The following is a 20,467-nucleotide window of genomic DNA, read 5'->3' as shown; positions in this document are numbered from 1 at the left end:
CCTTGTGGTTAAAGGGATCAGAGGGTATGGAGGGAAGGCAGGTACAGGGTTCTGAGTTGGATGATCAGCCATGATCATACTGAATGGTGGTGCAGGCTCAAAGGGCCGAATAGCCTACTCCTGCAACACACATCAAAGTTGCTGGTGAACGCAGCAGGCCAGGCAGCATCTGTAGGAAGAGGTGCAGTCGACGTTTCAGGCCGAGACCCTTCGTCAGGACTAACTGAAGGAAGAGTGAGTAAGGGATTTGAAAGCTGGAGGGGGAGGGGGAGATGCAAAATGATAGGAGAAGACAGGAGGGGGAGGGATAGAGCCGAGAGCTGGACAGGTGATAGGCAGAAGGGGATACGAGAGGATCATGGGACAGGAGGTCTGGGAAGAAAGATGGGGGGGGTGACCCAGAGGATGGGCAAGAGGTATATTCAGAGGGACAGAGGGAGAAAAAGGAGAGTGAGAGAAAGAATGTGTGCATAAAAAAGAGTAACAGATGGGGTACGAGGGGGAGGTGGGGCCTAGCGGAAGTTAGAGAAGTCAATGCTCATGCCATCAGGTTGGAGGCTACCCATACGGAATATAAGGTGTTGTTCCTCCAACCTGAGTGTGGCTTCATCTTTACAGTAGAGGAGGCCGTGGATAGACATGTTAGAATGGGAATGGGATGTGGAATTAAAATGTGTGGCCACTGGGAGATCCTGCTTTCTCTGGCAGACAGAGCGTAGATGTTCAGCAAAGCGGTCTCCCAGTCTGCGTCGGGTCTCACCAATATATAAAAGGCCACATCGGGAGCACCGGATGCAGTATATCACCCCAGTCGACTCACAGGTGAAGTGATGCCTCACCTGGAAGGACTGTTTGGGGCCCTGAATGGTGGTAAGGGAGGAAGTGTAAGGGCATGTGTAGCACTTGTTCCGCTTACACGGATAAGTGCCAGGAGGGAGGTCAGTGGGGAGGGATGGGGGGGACGAATGGACAAGGGAGTTGTGTAGGGAGCGATCCCTGCGGAATGCAGAGAGAGGGGGGGAGGGAAAGATGTGCTTAGTGGTGGGATCCCGTTGGAGGTGGCGGAAGTTACGGAGAATAATATGTTGGACCCGGAGGCTGGTGGGGTGGTAGGTGAGGACCAGGGGAACCCTATTCCTAGTGGGGTGGTGGGAGGATGGAGTGAGAGCAGATGTACATGAAATGGGGGAGATGCGTTTAAGAGCAGAGTTGATAGTGGAGGAAGGGAAGCCCCTTTCTTTAAAAAAGGAAGACATCTCCCTCGTCCTAGAATGAAAAGCCTCATCCTGAGAGCAGATGCGGCGGAGACGGAGGAATTGCGAGAAGGGGATGGCGTTTTTGCAAGAGACAGGGTGAGAAGAGGAATAGTCCAGATAGCTGTGAGAGTCAGTAGGCTTATAGTAGCCTACTCCTGCACCTGTTTTCTATGTTTCTATCATCATCACCATCAGGTGCCGTGCCCAGTTTGAGCTTTGACTGCCATGGCCCACACACTCCTGTTTCGGGTCAAGTGGATCAATTCATTGGTATTCATTTCCAGTTCTCTGGCTGCTGTCTCCATCATCATTTGTCATTGTCTTCCTCTTGCTTTCTTCCCTTCAATCTTTCCCATAATTACCGTGCATTCTAACTCCTCTTTCCTAATCACATGTCCAATGAAGTTACGTTGCCTTTTCATGATTTCATACATTATTTCTCTTTCAAACACAAGACATTCTGCAGATGCTGGAAATCCAAAGCAAAACACACTCAGTATGCTGGGGGAACTCAGCAGATCAGGCAGCATCTATGGAGAGGAATAAGGAGTCAATATTTTGGGCCAAGGCCCTTCATTAGTACATGAGATGTGAGGGGCAAGTATTTTACACAGAATATGATACCAGAGGTGGTGGTGGCAGTGAATACAATAGAGGCGGTTCATCAGAATCTGAGTTAGACACTTGAGCATGCAGGAGGATGGGAGGATATGGGCAGATGCAGTTTAATGTGGATAAATGTTAGGTTATCCACTTTGGTGGTAAGAACGGGAAGGCAGATTATTATCTAAATGGAGTCAAGTTAGGAAAAGGGGAAGCACAATGAGATCTAGGTGTTCTTGTACATCAGTCACTGAAAGCAAGCATGCAAGTACAGCAGGCAGTGAAGAAAGCTAATGGCATGCTGGCCTTCATAACAAGGGGAATTGAGTATAAGAGCAAAGAGGTCCTTCTGCAACTGTACAGGGCCCTGGTGAGACCACACCTGGAGTACTGTGTGCAGTTTTGGTCTCCAAATTTGAGGAAGGACATTCTTGCTATTGAGGGAGTGCAGCGTAGGTTCACAAGGTTAATTCCTGGGATGGCGGGACTGTCATATGTGGAAAGATTGGAGCGACTGGGCTTGTATACTCTGTAATTTAGAAGGCTGAGAGGGGATCTTATTGAAACACATAAGATTATTAAGGGATTGGACACGCTGGAGGCAGAAAGCATGTTCCCGCTGATGGGTGAGTCCAGAACCAGAGGCCACAGTTTAGGAATAAGGGGTAGGCCATTTAGAATGGAGTTGAGGAAAAACTTTTTCACCCAGAGAGTGGTGGATATATGGAATGCTCTGCCCCAGAAGGCTGTGGAGGCTAAGTCTCTGGTTGCTTTCAAGAAAGAGATGGATAGGGCTCTTCAAGATAGCGGAATCAAAGGTTACGGGGATAAGGCAGGAACTGGATACTGATTGTGGATGATCAGCCATGATCACAGTGAATGGTGGTGCTGGCTCGAAGGGCCGAATGGCCTACTCCTGCACCTATTGTCTATTGTCTATTGTCTATTATGTAGGCTGAAGGGACTAGATTAGTTGGACATTTTTGTGTGATATATGCTTTGTGGGTGTGCTGTAGTCCGGAGGAACGTTGTTTCATTTGGTTTTATATGTACAGTCAGATTACCTTGAACTTGAACTTTATTAGTTTGACACAGAGTTGTGAGCTGAGGGGCCTGTTCAGGAGCTATACTGTTCCACATTCTAACCCAGTTTAGCAACACGTGACAACTTTGCACTAAAATACACTTTGTTTTATTTAGTTCTAATTATATTATTTCTTGTGTATAATTTATATTTCTGATTTTATTTTGAATGCTGCCTATATGTTCCTGTGAAGTTGCTGCAAGTGTTTCATTACACCTGAGCATACTGTATTTGACCATAAACTCTGAACTTGACACTATCTTCTCTATCCACATTGCAGGAATGTTCTGTTACTCAGCCAGGGATAACATTAGCCAAGGCCAATGGAAACTGATAGGAACAGTTCCAGTTCCGACTACTCGATAAGAGGATATTTGGCTTAAGTGGAAGGGAGCCACAAATTAATTCTCCACGTTTTCTCCCACTCCACTCTCAAGTGGGAGCTAATATCAACGCGCCTTGCAAATGGCACCTATGTTTCATATTGAATGCTTTTAGAGTCATAGTGCAGGGAAACAGGCTCTTCAGGCTTTTCAGCCCTTCTAGTCTGTGCTGAACTCTTATTCTGCCTAATCCCATCAACCTGCACCTGGACAACATCTTTCCATACATCCGCTTCCACTAAATCAGAATCAGAATCAGGTTTTATGTCATGAAATTTGTTGTTTTGTGGCAGCAGTACAATGCAATATGTAAAATATACTATAAATTACAATAATAATAAATAAATTACAATATGGAAGGTTCAAAAATCCGACGCCACTGGTAGCACATTCCATCATCGCACCATCCTCTGGAGAGAACATCCCCCTCAGGTTTTACCTTTCACCCTTAACCCATGACCTCTAGTTCTACTCTCATCCAACCTCAGTGGAAAAAGCCTGTTTACATTTACCCCTCATAATTCTGTGTACCTCTATCAAATCTCGTCTCATTACCCTACACTCCAGGGATTAAAGTCCTCACCTATTCAACTGTTCCCTATAATTCAGATCCTCAAGACCCAGCAACATCCCTGTAAATTTTCTCTGTTCTCTTTATAATCTTATTGCTATTTTTCCTGCAGGTCAGTAACCAAAACAGCACACAATACTCCAAATTTGTCCTAGCCAACGTCTTATACAACTTCAACATAACAACCCATCTCCTGTACTCAGTACTCTGACACATCAAGGCCAATGTGCAAAAGCCCTCTTTGCCACCCTGTCTAACTGTGACACCAGTTTCAAGGAATTATGGATTCCAGGATCCATCAGTTTAGATTTGGCACAATTCATAACAGTATCACCTCACATCTCCAGCAACTCGTGTGGAGTTTTCACATTCCCCCTGTGAATTCTGGTCTCCTCTCATTTCTCAAAGACATACTGGGTAATTGGCGGCCTGAGGATCCGAAGGGTTCCTGTACTGTGGAAGACATCCTGCCTCGTCCCTGTGCCGAAGACGCCGCACCCCAGCGGCCTCAATGACTACAGACTGGTGGCATAGACCTCCCACATCATGAAGACCCTAGAGAGACTTATTCTGGAGCTGCTCCGGCCTGTGGTCAGGCCACACTTAGATCCCCTCCAGTTCACCTACCAGCCCCGACTAGGAGTTGAGGATGCCATCGTCTACCTGCTGAACCGTGTCTACGCCCACCTGGACAAGCCAGCAAGCACTGTGAGGGTCATGTTTTTTGACTTCTCCAGTGCGTTCAACACCATTCGCCCTGCTCTGCTGGGGGAGAATCTGACAGCGATGCAGGTAGACGCTTCCCTGGTATCATGGATTCTTGATTACCTGACTGGCAGACCACAGTACGTGTGCTTGCAACACTGTGTGTCCGACAGAGTGAGCAGCAGCACTGGGGCTCCACAGGGGACTGTCTTGTCTCCCTTTCTCTTCACCATTTACACTTCAGACTTCAACTACTGCACAGAGTCTTGTCACCTTCAGAAGTTTTCAGATGACTCTGCCATGGTTGGATGCATCAGCAAGGCAGATGAGGCTGAGTACAGGGCTAAGGTAGGAAACTTTGTCACATGGTGTGAGCAGAATTATCTGCAGCTTAATGTGAAAAAGACTAAGGAGCTGGTGGTAGACCTGAGGAGAGCTAAGGTACCGGTGACCCCTGTTTCCATCCAGGGGGTCAGTGTGGACATGGTGGAGGATTACAAATACCTGGGGATATGAATTGACAATAAATTGGACTGGTCAAAGAACACTGAGGCTGTCTACAAGAAGGGTCAGAGCCATCTCTATTTCTTGAGGAGATTGAGGTCCTTTAACATCTGCCAGACGATGCTGAGGATGTTCTACAAGTGTGTGGTGGCCAGTGCGATCATGTTTGCTGTTGTGTGCTGGGGCAGCAGGCTGAGGGTTGCAGACACCAACAGAATCAACAAACTCATTCGTAAGGCCAGTGATGTTGTGGGGATGGAACTGGACTCTCTCACGGTGGTGTCTGAAAAGAGGATGCTGTCCAAGTTGCATGCCATCTTGGACAATGTCTCCCATCCACTACATAATGTACTGGGTGGGCACAGGAGTACATTCAGCCAGAGACTCATTCCACCGAGATGCAACACAGAGCGTCATAGGAAGTCATTCCTGCCTGTGGCCATCAAACTTTACAACTCTTCCCTTGGAGGGTCAGACACCCTGAGCCAATAGGCTGGTCCTGGACTTATTTCCTGGCATAATTTACATATTACTATTTAACTATTTATGGTTCTATTACTATTTATTATTTATGGTGCAACTGTAACGAAAACCAGTTTCCCCTGGGGTCAATAAAGTATGACTATGACTATAACTATAGATTGCCCCTATTATGTAGATATGTTAACTATCTATTCACAGGAGAAGACAGGCACTAAACATTCAGTAAATCCTTCAAGTTACACCCAGTTACAAATACTTGTCTAAAGTGTGCGCTCTGACCCTCTCTTACTGCACCACTCTTCTCGTGGCGCCGGTGACCACCCCATCGAGCCCCCAAAGCAAAGGAGACCTGGAGCTTTCAGTGCAGTAAATTTATACTCTATTGGGGCTGTGAGGTCATCAGCTGGCACCAAAAGGCAGCTCTTTAAATGGGCCAATCCCTTGTTAGCACAGGGGAGCAACTTTTGATGAAAAGGGAAGATGAACACTTAAGACCATAAGACATAGGAGCAGAATTAGGCAATCTGGCCCATCGAGTCTGCTCCGCCATTCAAACATGGCTGATCCTCTTTTTCTATCTCCTGCTCAATCCCAATTCCCAGCCTTCTCCCTGTTACCTCTGATGTCATGTCCAAACAAGAATCTATCAATCTCTGCCTTAAATATACCCAACAACCTGGTCTCCACAGGGCATGTGGCAACAAATTCCACAAATCCACCACCCTTTGGCTAAAGAAATTTCACCACATCTCTGTTTTGAATGGACACCCCTTTATCTTGCTGTGCCCTTTTGTCCTAGACTCTCCCACCATGGGAAACATCCTTTCCACATCTACTTGGTCTCAGCCTTTCAACATTCGAAAGGTTTCAATGAGATCCCCCCCTCATCCTTCTGAATTCCAGCGAGTACAGACCCAGAGCCATCAAACGTTCCTTGTATGATAACCCTTTCATTCCTGGAATCATCCTTGTGAACCTGCTCTGGACCCTCTCCAATGCCAGCACATCTTTTCTAAGATGAGAGGCCCAAAACTGTTCACAATACTCAAGGTGAGGCCTCACCAGTGTCTTATAAAGCCTCAGCATCACATCCTTGCTCTTGTATTCTAGACCTCTTGAAATGAATGCTAACATGGCATTTGCCTTCCTCACCACCAACTCTACATGCAAGTTAACCTTCAGGGTGTTGTGCACAAGGACTGCCAAGTCCCTCTGCATCTCAGATTCCTGGATTTTCTCCCATTTAAAAAATAGTCCGCACATTTATTTCTACTACCAAAGTGCATGACCACGCATTTTCCAACATTGTATTTCATTTGCCACTTTCCTGCCCATTCTCCTAATCTGACTAAGTCTTTCTGCATCCTACCTGTTTCCTCAACACTACCTGCCCCACCACCAATCTTCGTATCATCTGTAAACTTGGCAACAAAGCCATCTATTCCATCATCTAAATCATTTATATACAACATAAAAAGAAGTGGTCCCAACACCGACCCCTGCGGAACACCACTAGTCACTGGCAGCCAACCAGAAAAGGATCCTTTTATTCCCACTTACTGCCTCCTACAATCAGCCAATACTCTAACCATGTCAGTAACTTTCCTGTAATACCATGGGCACTTAACTTGGTAAGCAGCCTCATGTGTGGCACCCTATGTAAGGCCTTCTGAAAGTCCAAATATAAAACATCAACTACATCCCCTTTATCTATCTTACTTGTATCTCCTCAAAGAATTCCAACATGTTCGTCAGGCAGGAATTTCCCTGAAGGAAACCATGCTGACTTTGTACTTTCTTGTCCTGTGTCACAAAGTACTCCATCACCTCGTCCTTAACAACTGACTCTAACATAATACCAACCACTGAGGTCAGGCTAACTGGTCTATAATTTCCCTTCTGCTGCCTTCTTCCTTTCTTAAAGAGTGGAATAACATTTGCAATTTTCCAGTCCTCTGGCACCATGCCAGAGTCCAATGATTTTTGAAAGATCATTTCTAATGCCACCATAATCTCTAACACTACCTCTTTCAGAACTCTAGGGTGCAGTTCCTCTGGTCCAGGTGATTTATGTTCCTTAAGGTCTTTCAGCTTTTTGAGCACCTTCTCTCTTGTAATAGTAACTGCACCCACTTCTCTTCCTTCACACACTACAACATCAGGCATACTGTTAGTGTCTTCCACAGTGAAGACTGATGCAAAATACTCATTTAGTTCATCAGCCATCTCCCCGTCTCCGTTATTATTTCTCCTGCCTGATTTTCAAGCAGTCCTATATCCACTCTCTTTTATTTTTAACATACTTGAAAAATTTTTACTATCCACTGTGATATTAATTGCTAGTTTGCTTTCATATTTCATCTTTTCCCTTCTAATGATTTTTTTAGTTGCTCTCTGTAAGTTTTTAAAAACTTCCTAATCTTCTATCTTCCCACTTTGTTGTATGCCCTTTCTTTTGCTTTTACATTAGTTTTGACTTCCCTTGTCAGCCATGGTTGTACTATTTTACCATTTGAGTATTTCTTCATTTTTGGAATGCACACCTCCTACATCTTCCTCACTTTTCCCAGAAACACATGCCATTGTTGCTCTGCTGTCATCCCTGCCAGCAGCTCCTTCCAATTTACTTTGGCCAACTCCTTTCTCATACCACTGTAATTTCCTTTACTCCACTGAAATACTGCTACATCTGACTTTACTTCCTCCCCCTCAAATTTCAAGTTGAACACAATCAAATTGTAATCACTGGTCCTAAGGGTTCTTTTACCTTAAGCTCCCTAATCGCCTCCAGTTCATTACATAACACCCAATCCAGTATAGCTGATCCCCTAGTAGGCTCAACGACAAACTGCTCTAAAAAGCTGTCTCTTAGGCATTCAACAAACTCACTCTCTTGAGATCAATTTCCAACCTGATTTTCCCAATTGACCTGCATGTTTAAATCTCTCATGACAACCATAACATTGCCCCGTTGACTCGCCTTTTCTATTTTCTGTTGTAACCTGTGGTCCACCTCCCAGCTACTGTTGGGAGGCCTGTATATAATTGCCATCAATGTCTTTTCACCCTTGCAGTTTCTTAACTCAACCCACAAGGATCCAACATCTTCCAATCCCATGTCACATTTTTCTACTGATTTGATGCCATTCTTTACCAGCAGAGCCACACCACCCCCTCTGCCTACCTTCCTATCCCTCCGATACAATGTGTAACCTTGGACATTCAGCTCCCAACTACAACCATCCTTCAGCCACGATTCAGTGATGGCCACAACATCATAGCAACCAGGCAATCTGTAATATTGCAATAACATAATCCATCTTGTTTCTCATACTACGCGCATTTAGATACAACACCTTGAGGACTGTATTTGCTAATCTTTCTGATTCTGCATCCCTAATGATTTGCTACTCAGTCTGTTGGCTGCAACTAAGTCCCATCACCTGCCTGCCCTTCCTGACAGTCTGACTGCACACTATCTTCACTTTTTTACTATCCGTCCTTTCCTGAGTCCCTTCACTCCGGTTCCCACCCCCTGCCAAGTTAGTTTAAACCCTCCCCAACAGCTCTAACAAACCTGCCCGTGAGAATATCGGTCCCCCTTGGGTTCAGGTGCAGCCCATCACTATTGAACGGGTCATACCTCCCCCAGGTATGACCTGGTACAACACTTACTGAAATAAGGGTCAGCATGGAGCCAATGGGCTGAAGGGACTGTGTATCTCTGTGTGAGTCTGTGACACTTAACCTAACAGCAAGCATTTTTCTACTCCCAATATTCAAGTTCACCAATAATCCATATGTTTCTGGCATAGGTGGCATGGTTAGTGCAACACTAGACAGTGCCAACGACAGGGGCTCAATTGCCATCACTGCCTGTAAGGAGTTTGTACGCTCTCTCCGTGGCCTTGGGGGTTTCCTCCTACACTCCAAAGACCTACCGGTTAGGGTCAGTAAATTGTGGGCATGCTAAGCTGATTCCGGAAGCGTGGTAACACCAGAGGGCTGCCCTCAGCACAGTCTCAGACTGTGTTCATTGTTAATACAAATGATGCACTTCACTGTATGTTTCAACGTATACAGTACGCAACAATTAAAGCTAATTTTATCTTTAAAAATATTGTTACAATGCTGTTAAATAAAAGAAAGATGCATTTATACAGCACCTGTCACACTATTCCCTTTTGAACTCTATTAGAAGATAGCGCATAGAACAGTCCAGTACAGCTTGGACACTTTGACCCACCAGGTTGTGACAAGCAGACTGTGACAACCTATATAAATTAAAAGTCAAAGTCAAGGTACATATCTGTTACTACCTTGAGACTCATACTCTTGCGGGCATTTACAGGAAAATAAAGAAATGCGGTAGAATTTAGCCATGACGGAACGGTGCAGCTGAATGGCCTAATTTTGCTCCCGTGTCTTAAGGTAATGTTGTGACGGGTGCTATATAAATACACCTTTCTTTTATTTAAAGCATTGTAACAATACTTTTAAAGTTAAACGTTCGCATTATTTGTCTTATACATTGAAACACACAGTGAACGTCGCGGTGATGGTCACAGGTTTACGGACTGTTCAGAAATATGCTAACAGAGGGGAAGAAGCTATTGCTGAACGTTGCAGAGTGGGTCTCCTGTACAAACGGATATCAGTAGTGAAATGATGAGAATGGGGTGCAGTGGGGGGAGGGTAGGAAGGAGTGAAGGACCGTAAGTGGAAGGTTGCAGGCATCCCTGAGTGATGGGTACCGAAGCCAGCTGATAGACCAAGGAAGTGTAGAGAAATGAGACAATGTAGGTCAGGATATAGCCAGTAGGTGTAGGTTGGTGCACAGCAGTCAGCAGGACACCCTGCCCATTACACCGAGCATCCAGCAGCAATCAGATTACAATCCGACTACCCAGATTAAATCCTCCGAGGAACTCACCCTTGTCGTAGTTTGGAGGCTTGCCTCAGTGACCCGGAGAGCTACGTTGGCTGGAGTCAGGGCCTTATGCTTTGGCTCTTGGTAGGGTCACCCATGCCAACAGGTGAAAGGGTAGAGTCTAGACAAAGGGTGGCCCACTGGTCCTCCGGGGTGGGGGAGGGGGCTAACAACCCTGACTGGTGAAAAGAAATTGTTACGGAAACAGCACTGAAGAATCCTTCTACATCTGTGCATGATGGCATTCTTGAATCTCCACCCGGGACTTGCATGACTGACAGTAGTGAAAGCCAAGAGGAGACTACTGACACGATGAAGGAAGCCCTGAACACTGTTGGAGATGGAGGACCTTCACTGCTCCCCTAAACGCCAGCGGCGTAATGGGCGGTAAGTAAGTGCGTAAGTACCCAGAGAAAATGAGCTGCAATTTTCCGGGTGTCAGTATCTCTGAGTGTCTATCCTGGGACCAACATATTGATGCAATTATGAAAAAGACATGTCAGCAGCTATATCTCATTAGGCATTTGAGGAGATTTGGTGTGTCACCGCAGACTCTCGCGGATTTCTGCAGATGTCCTGAGGAGAGCATTCCAACTGGTTACATCACCGTCTGGTATGGAAGGGCCACTGCACAGGATCAGAAAAAGCTGCAGGGGAGCAAACCCAGCCTGCTCTATCATGGGCACTAGGCTCCCCACCATCAAGGACATCTTCAAAAGGCGAAGCCTCAAGAAGGTGACATAGAAACATAGAAAAATAGAAAATAGGTGCAGGAGTAGGCCATTCGGCCCTTTGAGCCTGCACTGCCATTCAGTACGATCATGGCTGATCATCCAACTCAGAACCCCGCCCCAGCCTTCCCTCCATACCCCCTGACCCCTGTAGCCACAAGGGCCATATCTAACTCCCTCTTAAATATAGCCAATGAACTGGCCTCAACTGTTTCCTGTGGCAGAGAATTCCACAGATTCACCACTCTCTGTGTGAAGAAGTTTTTCCTCGTCTCGGTCCTAAAAGGCTTCCCCTTTATCCTCAAACTGTGACCCCTCGTTCTGGACTTCCCCAACATCGGGAACAATCTTCCTACATCTAGCCTGTCCAATCCCTTTAGGATTTTATACGTTTCAATAAGATCCCCCCTCAATCTTCTAAATTCCAGCGACTATAAACCTAGTCGATCCAGTCTTTCACCATATGAAAGTCCTGCCATCCCAGGAATCAATCTGGTGAACCTTGTGTGTACTCCCTCTATGGCAAGGATGTCTTTCCTCAGATTAGGGGACCAAAACTGCACACAATACTCCAGGTGTGATCTCACCAAGGCCTTGTACAACTGCAGTGGTACCTCCCTGCTCCTGTACTCAAATCCTCTTGCTATGAATGAAAATGCCATGACATCCATCATGAAGGACCCTTGCCATCCAGGAGAAGCCCCCTTCTCACTGGCACCATCACTGAGGAGGAACAGGAGACTGAAAAAACACACTCAACATTTTAGGAACAGCTTCTGAACGGTCCATGAACCCATGAAGGCGAGCACACAATTTTGTTCTCCTTTTTCACTATTTTTTTCTGATATATTCTTACTGTAATATGTAGTATTTTTTATGTATTGCATTGTTCTGCTGCCTCAGAACAACACATTTTATGACAAATGTCAGTGATAATAAATCTCATTCTGAGACAAGTTGCCATTCGCGGCTTCTGAAAGGAGTGTTGAATGAAATCTCCTGGCAAGCCTTTCACCGTTGCCTGAAGAATTTAACCAAACCGTATTTCACGGCGCATTTGCCACCACAGATGGCAAAGAACACTGGATAAATCAAAGGATGAGTCACAATCAGAATCAGGTTTAATATCACGGGCATATGTTGTGAGTTTCGCAAACACGAGGAAATCTGCAGATGCTGGAATTTCAAGCAACACATATCAATGTTGCTGGTGAACGCAGCAGGCCAGGCAGCATCTCTAGGAAGAGGTACGGTCGACGTTTCGGGCCGAGACCCTTCGTCAGGACTAACTGAACGAAGAGCTAGTAAGAGATTTGAAAGTGGGAGGGGGAGGGGGAGATCCGAAATGATCGGAGAAAACAGGAGGGGGAGGGATGGAGCCAAGAGCTGGACAGGTGATTGGCAAAAGGGATATGAGAGGATCATGGGACAGGAGGCCCAGGGAGAAAGACAAGGGGGGGGGGGAAACCCAGAGGATGGACAAGGGGTATAGTCAGAGGGCCAGAGGGAGAAAAAGGAGAGAGAGAGAAATAAATAAATAACGGATGCGGTACAAGGGGGAGGTGGGGCATTAGCCGAAGTTTGAGAAGTCAATGTTCATGCCATCAGGTTGGAGGCTACCCAGACGGAATATAAGGTGTTGTTCCTTCAACCTGAGTGTGGCTTCATCTTTACAGTAGAGGAGGCCGTGGATAGACATGTCAGAATGGGAATCGGATGTGGAATTAAAATGTGTGGCCACTGGGTGATCCTGCTTTCTCTGGCAGACAGAGCGTAGGTGTTCAGCGAAACGATTTCCCAGTCTGCGTCGGGTTTCACTAATATATAGAAGGCCACATCGGGAGCACCGGACGCAGTATATCACCCCAGCCGACTCACGGGTGAAGTGTCGCCTCACCTGGAAGGACTGTCTGCGGCCCTGAATGGTGGTGAGGGAGGAAGTGTAAGGGCAGGTGTAGACATATCAGATTCCTCCAAGCTCAGTGTGCCTGTGTTGTAAGTTTTGTTGTTTTGCAGCAGTAGTACATTGTAATACATAATAATAAAAAAACTGTAATTTACAATAAGAAATTTATATGCAAATAAATTAAAATAAGTCATGCAAAAAGAGAGCAGACAATAATGATTGTGATAGTGTACATGGGATCGTGACCCATTGAGAAATCTGATGGTGGAGAGGAAGAAGCTATTCCTGAAATGTTGAGTGTGAGTCCACAAGCTCTTGTAGCTGATGGTAGCAATGAGAAGCGGACATATCCTTAATGATGGACGCCAGCATTTTGGTTCAATTCAAATTCAAATCCATTGCCGATCTGCTCTTCATATCGGATCTGTTATCTGAAGGTTGCCAGGGTTGAGGTGTAAGAAACTGAATCTGGTGATGGGAAATTGGCTGTTCTCTCACTACTGCCATCTTCCATCTCCCTCCAATGCAACCAAGCTGCCTTGCTGTTCTACAATACTCTCCATGGCTCCACTGTTCGCTGTGAACGTCCTACCCTGGTTTGACCTCCTTCTTTTATGTTGTTAAGTCCCAATGTTTCAATCCCATGAAACAACTTTAAAACTGCTGATTGTGTGACCCTGCTACATGCAGATTGGCTGCAATTCCTTGACCACATAAAACAGTAAGACCATAGGAGCAGAATTAGGCCATTCAACCCATCGAGTTACTCTGTCATTCCATCATGAGTGATTTATTATCCCTCTCAACTCTATACTCCTCCCTTCTCCCCATAACCTTTGACACTCTGAAAAGTCAAGAACATATCAACCTCCACCTTAAGTATACTCAACGACATGGCCTCCACTGCCATCTGTGGCAATGAATTCCTCAGATTCATCACCTTCTGGCTAAAGAAATTCATCCTCATCTCTGTGCTAAATTGACGTCCCTCTATTCTGAGACTGTGCCTTCTGGTCCTAGACTTTCCCACCACAGAAAACATCCCCTCCACATCCACATGATTGAATGAGTACAGAGAATATTTATAAGGGTCTTGAGGACCTGACTTACAGGGGAAGCTTGAAAAGTTAGGACATCATGAAAAGTTAGGACATCACTCTCCGGAGCTTAGGAGAAGGAGAGGAGATTTGATAGAGGTATACAAAGGTCAAGGGTATAGATAGGGTAAACGCAAGCAGGCTTTTTATCACTGAGGTGGGTTGAAGCTACAATTAGAAGGTTAAAGGTGAAAAGTGACATATTTAAAGGGGAACGTCTTCACTCAGAGGATGGTGTAACTGTGGAACAAGCTGCCAGTGGAAGTGGTAGATGTGACATCGAAGAGAAGTTTGGATAGGTACATGGACGGGAGGGAATGAAGGGTTGTGGTCTAGGTGCAGGTCAACTGGATAGAATAACAATTTGGCACAGACTAGATGGGCCAAAGGGCCTACTTATGCACTCTATGACACTATAGCTCTAAGTATTTAATTGGTTTTGGCCATTCCAAGCCTGTGGTGGTTGCTGCAGAAGTAGATGTCATTCTCTCCAGCACACCCCAGACAGGGAGCCGAGTCTGGGAGCGCCTGAGCCGTGAAGCGGTTCCAAATGAGCATAGCAGATTTAATTCAACCAGGTTGCACAAATCCTAGGCGCAGAGCGAACGAATAGGACGGCACACCGGAAGCTGTAGAGTGGATTATTGTCTTCACTCTACAATGGAGATTTGTGTAGCTCTCTGAAATGTACTTCCTTGATTTGGGAATAAGTACTGTACTTAACAGCTTCCTGTACAGTTTCCTGAATATCCCCGCTAGGGCTGACTCCCATAAAAGGAAGGCTTATCATTCTCTCTGTTTCTGGAATTAGGCACTTTACCCACTCCGCTATTAAGCAAACCAATATACAACAGACCCCTATGACAATTATTTTCACCATGGGATTTTGGAGAGACTTATTTGGAGCACCAGACCACAAGGCCAGTTTGGGGGTGAAGGAACAGGTTCGATGCTGTTACAGGGAATATAATTGCTGAATGGTAATTGGTTTATTATTATCACATGTACGCAGTACAGTGAAAGACCTTGTTCTGCTGGCTGTCCATCCAGATCACTGCAAGACATAAATTTGCTCAACATACAAAGGGAATGCAGAATAAAGAGTTACAGCTACAGGGAACATTGGGATAAGCTCCCACTACCTATAAAGTGCTCCAAATGGCGTGTGTCTCTAACAGCCTCTAACAACCAAGTCCAACTCTTGGCCATCATGCGCGGCTTAGCTACTAGGCCCGGCAGAACTGTTTCTACTGACAAGAGAAGAGGCAAAGGCCGGCCACTGGCGCCTCAAAACCAGTTGCTTCCGGCAGGTGGGGCTCGTCAGCCTTGGACAGCAGCCCGCCAAGGAGAAGGAAAACTCTGATTTTAAACTTCTGCTGCCTTGCAGCCATACCCACCCATGGGAAAGGTTTCAGGAGTAAAACCCTGAGGAAGAAATCCGGAGCTGGGGTCCCTAAGGCAGATTGATGTTGTTTACAACCTCACTCTGGCAACCTCTGCGACGACACTGGTGCCAAGCTGTATCAGCACTTGCCCTTCCCTTGGACTACGTCAGTGATGCGGAGAGGGGGAACCTGCTGCATGGGCGACAGCTGATTCTTCAAATCTTCCCACCCAGGCTTGCACCCTGGAGAGGACACAGTTCACCAGAGGCACAAACCCATGATCCCCTGTGATCAACGGCTGCCTATGACATACAGTATAACTCGTAATGATTTATTTATATGGATGAGAATGTTTAATCTAACAATATATATACAAGATTACCAAAATATCACTTAAATGTTAAATACACAGCACCCTTCATCCTTCTAAACTCCAGTGAGATTAGGCTCAAAGCCATGAAATGCTGTTCATACATCACCCCTTTCATCCCTGGGATCATTCTCGTGAACTTCCTCTGGCAAAGATCACAGCACAGATGCATATCCTTCAGGATAGATCAAAGCAGGACTACCAGAATCAGATTTATATCACTGACTCGTATTCTGTTTTATTTCGAGATGCAACGCGGTAACAGATGCTTCTGGCCCAGAGAGGCCGCGCCACCCAATTACACCCATGTAAGCAATTAGTCTAGTCTCCTCGCGAGCCCCCAGTGGGCAAAGCAAATGTTTCAAAGATGACATCAAAATCTGCCTGAAGAAATTCAACATCACATCTAAACACCGGGAGGACATTTCACTTAATAGATACACCTAGAGGAAATCTGTCCAAGAGGGAGCTGCGTTACACAAGAATGATCATAGGTAGAAGGTACAGGAGCCTCAGGACTCACACCACCAGGTTCAAGAACATTTATTATCCCTCAACCATCAGGCTCTTGAATAAAAGGAGATAGCTACACACATTTAAGGACTCTGTTATATTGTTATTCTGTACTCGTTATTAATTGCTATTTATTTATATCTGCATTTGCACAGTTTGTTGTGCATTGATCCTGTTTACAGTTACTGTTCTATAGGTTTGAATTGAACTTGAATTGAATTGAATTGACTTTATTACTTACATCGTTCACATACATGAGTAAAAATCTTTACATTATGTCTCCATCTAAATGTGCAATGTGCAATTTATAGTAATTTATAATAAATAGTATGTAAATATAAACATAAATAGTATTTGCTAAGTATTCCCACAGAAAAAGAATCTCAGGGTTGTATGTGGTGACATGTATGTACTCTGATCATAAAATTTACTTTGAACTTTGAACTTTGATCTCTGCTGTGCCGGAGAGAGCAAATGGCAGCAATGAAAGGAGAGAATGAACTCCCAGAAAACCCAGTCACTAGCCACAGCCACATCTCCCTCCTGTCCTCATTGCACCAGAATATGTGGATCTCGGATTGGTCTCCACAGCCACCTGAGGACACACCAACAGACAGCCCCTCAGGAGAACATCATACTGGACCCCAGTGATCGCTCCACCACTCAGCTATATGTGGGACGTGGGAGGAAACCACACGGCCTCGGGGAGAAAGTACAAGGGCCTTACAGAATTGAGCCCAGGTTGCTAATGCTGTAGTAGCATTACACTAACTGCTACACTACCATGCCAACCGCACGTGTTGCGAATCTGGTTGCTTTGCAACAGCAGTTGAGTGTCAATAACATAAAATAACAAACAGTGTGAATAGAATGAATAAGGAGGTAGTATTTATGGAGTCATGGACCGTTCAGTAAACTGAAGGGGGCAGGTGGGGGGAGGGGGTGTATGAGCCACCTGTAGATTTATTGGCTTAAATTGACATCGTGATTGGTGCAAGGCCTGCTGATGTGCCGTGCTGCGCTGTCCTGTCCTGTTTTACCTCCCATTAAGGACAAGGTGCTGACAAAGAGCCAGTGCCATCATGAAGGATCCCACCCACCCTGCTCATGGACTGTTTGTCCCACTCCCATTAGGGAGGAGGTTATGTAGCATCCATGCCGGGACCTCCAGGCTCAAAAACAGTTACTTTCCCCAAGGCTGATCAACACCTCCACCCACTAACCCAGCCCTCCGTGCCCCCAAACACCACTACTTTATCACTTGTACAGACGCCTGTGCCTCCTGTTACCTTACAGGCATATGAAGGGCCTTGGCCCGAAAACATCGACTCTCACTGGAGGATGGAACTGGCATGACGTGTCTCTTCCCTGCACTTACCATTTGTTCTGGGCACAGGTCCTCCTCCTGGAGGAATCAAAATCGGGTTTAGTATCACTGGCATATGTCATGAAATTTGTTGTTTTGTGGCACCAGTGCTTGGCAACACATGATAATAAAAAATACTATAAAGAGCTTATATAAAATAAAATTAAGTAAGAAGGGAAGGGAAAATACTGAGGTAGTGTTCATGTGTTCATTGCCCGTTCAAAAATCTCATGAGAGAGGGGAAGGAGCTGTTCCTGAAACACTGAGTGTGTGTCTTCAGGTCCCTCTACCTCCTCCTTGATGGTAGCAATGAGAAGAGGGCACGTCCAGGGTGATGGGGGTCCTTAACGATGGAGGCTGCCTTCTTGAACATTGCTTTTTGAAGCTGTTCTTGATGCTGGGGAGGCTAGTGGCCATGATGAAGCCAGCAGAGTTCAGAACTTTCTGCAGCTTTTTCCGATCCTGTGCAGTGTCTTCCCATCGCCCTCCCCCACCACCCCCCATACCAGATGGTGACGTAACCAGTGAGAATGCTCTCCACAACACACCTGTAGAAACTTGGTGCCTTCAGTGACTTATCAAGTCTCTTCAAACTTCCGATGAAATATAGCCACAGTTGTGCCCTCTTTGTAATTGCATCAATGTGTTGGGCCCAGGACAGATCTTCAGAGATGTCGCCACCCGGAAACTTGAAAATGTTCACCCTTTCCGCTTCTGGAAATCCACAATCAATTCTCTGGTCTTATTGAGGTTGGTGTTGCAAGGTTGTTGCTGTGACACTATTCAAGCAGCTGATCTATCTGGTTCTTGTACCATCTGAGATTCTGCTAACAGTTGTACCATCGACAAATTTATAAATGGCATTTGTGCTGTGCCTAGCCACACAATCAAAGTAAAGTTTATTAAATTGTCAGCATATACAACTCAGAGATTCACTTTCCTGTGAGCATACTCAGAAAATGTATAGAATAGTAGCTAATACAGGATCAATTAAATATCAACCAGAGTGCAGCAAACAACAAACTGTGCAAATGCAAGTATAAATAAAAAGCAATAAAAAATGAAAACATGAGATAATGATATAAAGAGTCCTTAAAGTGAGATCTTTTGTTGTGGGAGCATCTCAATACTTGGGCAAGTGAGTGTAGTTATCCCCTTGTACTGCAGAGAGATTAGGATTCAGCAGGGCGGGTGGTATCTATGGAGGGAAATAATCAGTCGACGTTTCGGGCCGAGAATTTTCACCAGCTCCTCCAGCACTTGTGTCGCTCCGGCTTTCCAGCATCCGCAGAATCTGTCGTGTCTATGATTTTCCTTCCGTTCCCATTCATCTCACTAATCAACTCTCTCACTGTACAGTTATAATTTTCTCATAAGTACAGCCTTCATTTTTAGCATCAGCTGGCTCGTTGGTCTAGGGGTATGATTCTCGCTTAGGGTGCGAGAGGTCCCGGGTTCAAATCCCGGACGAGCCCTCCTTTTGGGTGAAGGCACTCGTTTTAATTACCATATACAGTACGTGCTGTTGAGTCTTTCAAATAATTGCTGTAAACTAACCGCAGTCAAATGAAAAGAATTTGCAGTTTATAAGAAGTAAAGATTTAAAAGGTCACTCCAGGCGCCCGGTACCAACCGAGAATGATGCTGCAGTAGCAGCGAGCACATTGAGGGAAACGGCGAGTTGCGGGACTCACGGCGACACGGGGCGACGCGGCGTCGGGGCGTCGGGGCATCGGGGCGTCGGGGCATCGGGGCGGGAGGTACTCGTACGCCCCGAGCGGCTGCCTTGCCTGAAACAACGTGGCAGCTAGAAAGATACGACCCTTTACATGCTGATAGGAAGTGTCTGGAAATTAGAACAGAAATCCTGATACTTGATTTTCCAAACACTGTCCAAACCATAATTGCACAGCTCCTGTGACCGATTTTTTTTTAGCAACTGTCTTGAATTGTGATGTTTGGTTTACTCCCGTCTTGCTATTTATAAGATTCCACAATAATCTCTTCGCGTTTCTTAGAAGTTTTCGCAGACTTGGCGTGTCATTTAAGAATTTGATAAATTTACATAGATACACAGTGGAGAGAATTCTGACTGGTTGTATCGAGGCATATTATGGAAACACCGATGCCCTTTTACAGGAAGACTTGCAAAAAGTCGTGAACAGAGCCCCGTCCACAGCATTCATCACCAATGACCCCCACCTTCCTGACCATGCTGCTGCCGTCGGGAGCAGGTCCCACATCACCACGTTCAGGAACCTTAAACCATCAGCACCGGTAACTTCACTCACCCCAACTCCGGACTGATTCCACAACCTCCGCACTCACCCTTTCCAGAACCCTACACATCATATTTCCAATATTATTAATTACTTATTTACTTTTAAAAGTGATCCCACAAATTGATAGTCATTTGTATGTCTTCAGAATCAGAATCAGGTTTAGTGCCACTGGTATAGGTCATGAAATTTGTTGTTACGCGGCAGCGGTACATTGGAATACATAATAATAGGAACTGTGAATTACAGTCAAATTTTTTAAAAAGTAGTGCAAAAAAGAAGAAAAGGAACAGTGAGGTAG

The 20,467-nt window shown here is 45.5% G+C and overlaps 1 non-coding gene across 1 annotated transcript; it reads left to right on the top strand.

Moving 5' to 3' along the window:
- The first annotated feature begins 19,290 nt into the window (after window positions 1–19,290).
- trnap-agg (transfer RNA proline (anticodon AGG)) lies at window positions 19,291–19,362 on the top strand. The gene has a single exon. It is a non-coding gene; the product is annotated as a tRNA-Pro (tRNA).
- Window positions 19,363–20,467: the final 1,105 nt, after the last annotated feature.

The sequence above is a fragment of the Mobula hypostoma genome, chromosome 7 (assembly GCF_963921235.1).
Source record: "Mobula hypostoma chromosome 7, sMobHyp1.1, whole genome shotgun sequence".
Classification (NCBI taxonomy): domain Eukaryota; kingdom Metazoa; phylum Chordata; class Chondrichthyes; order Myliobatiformes; family Myliobatidae; genus Mobula; species Mobula hypostoma.
The sequence above is the reverse complement of the archived record's forward strand: the minus strand, read 5'-3'. Positions and strand labels throughout refer to the sequence as shown.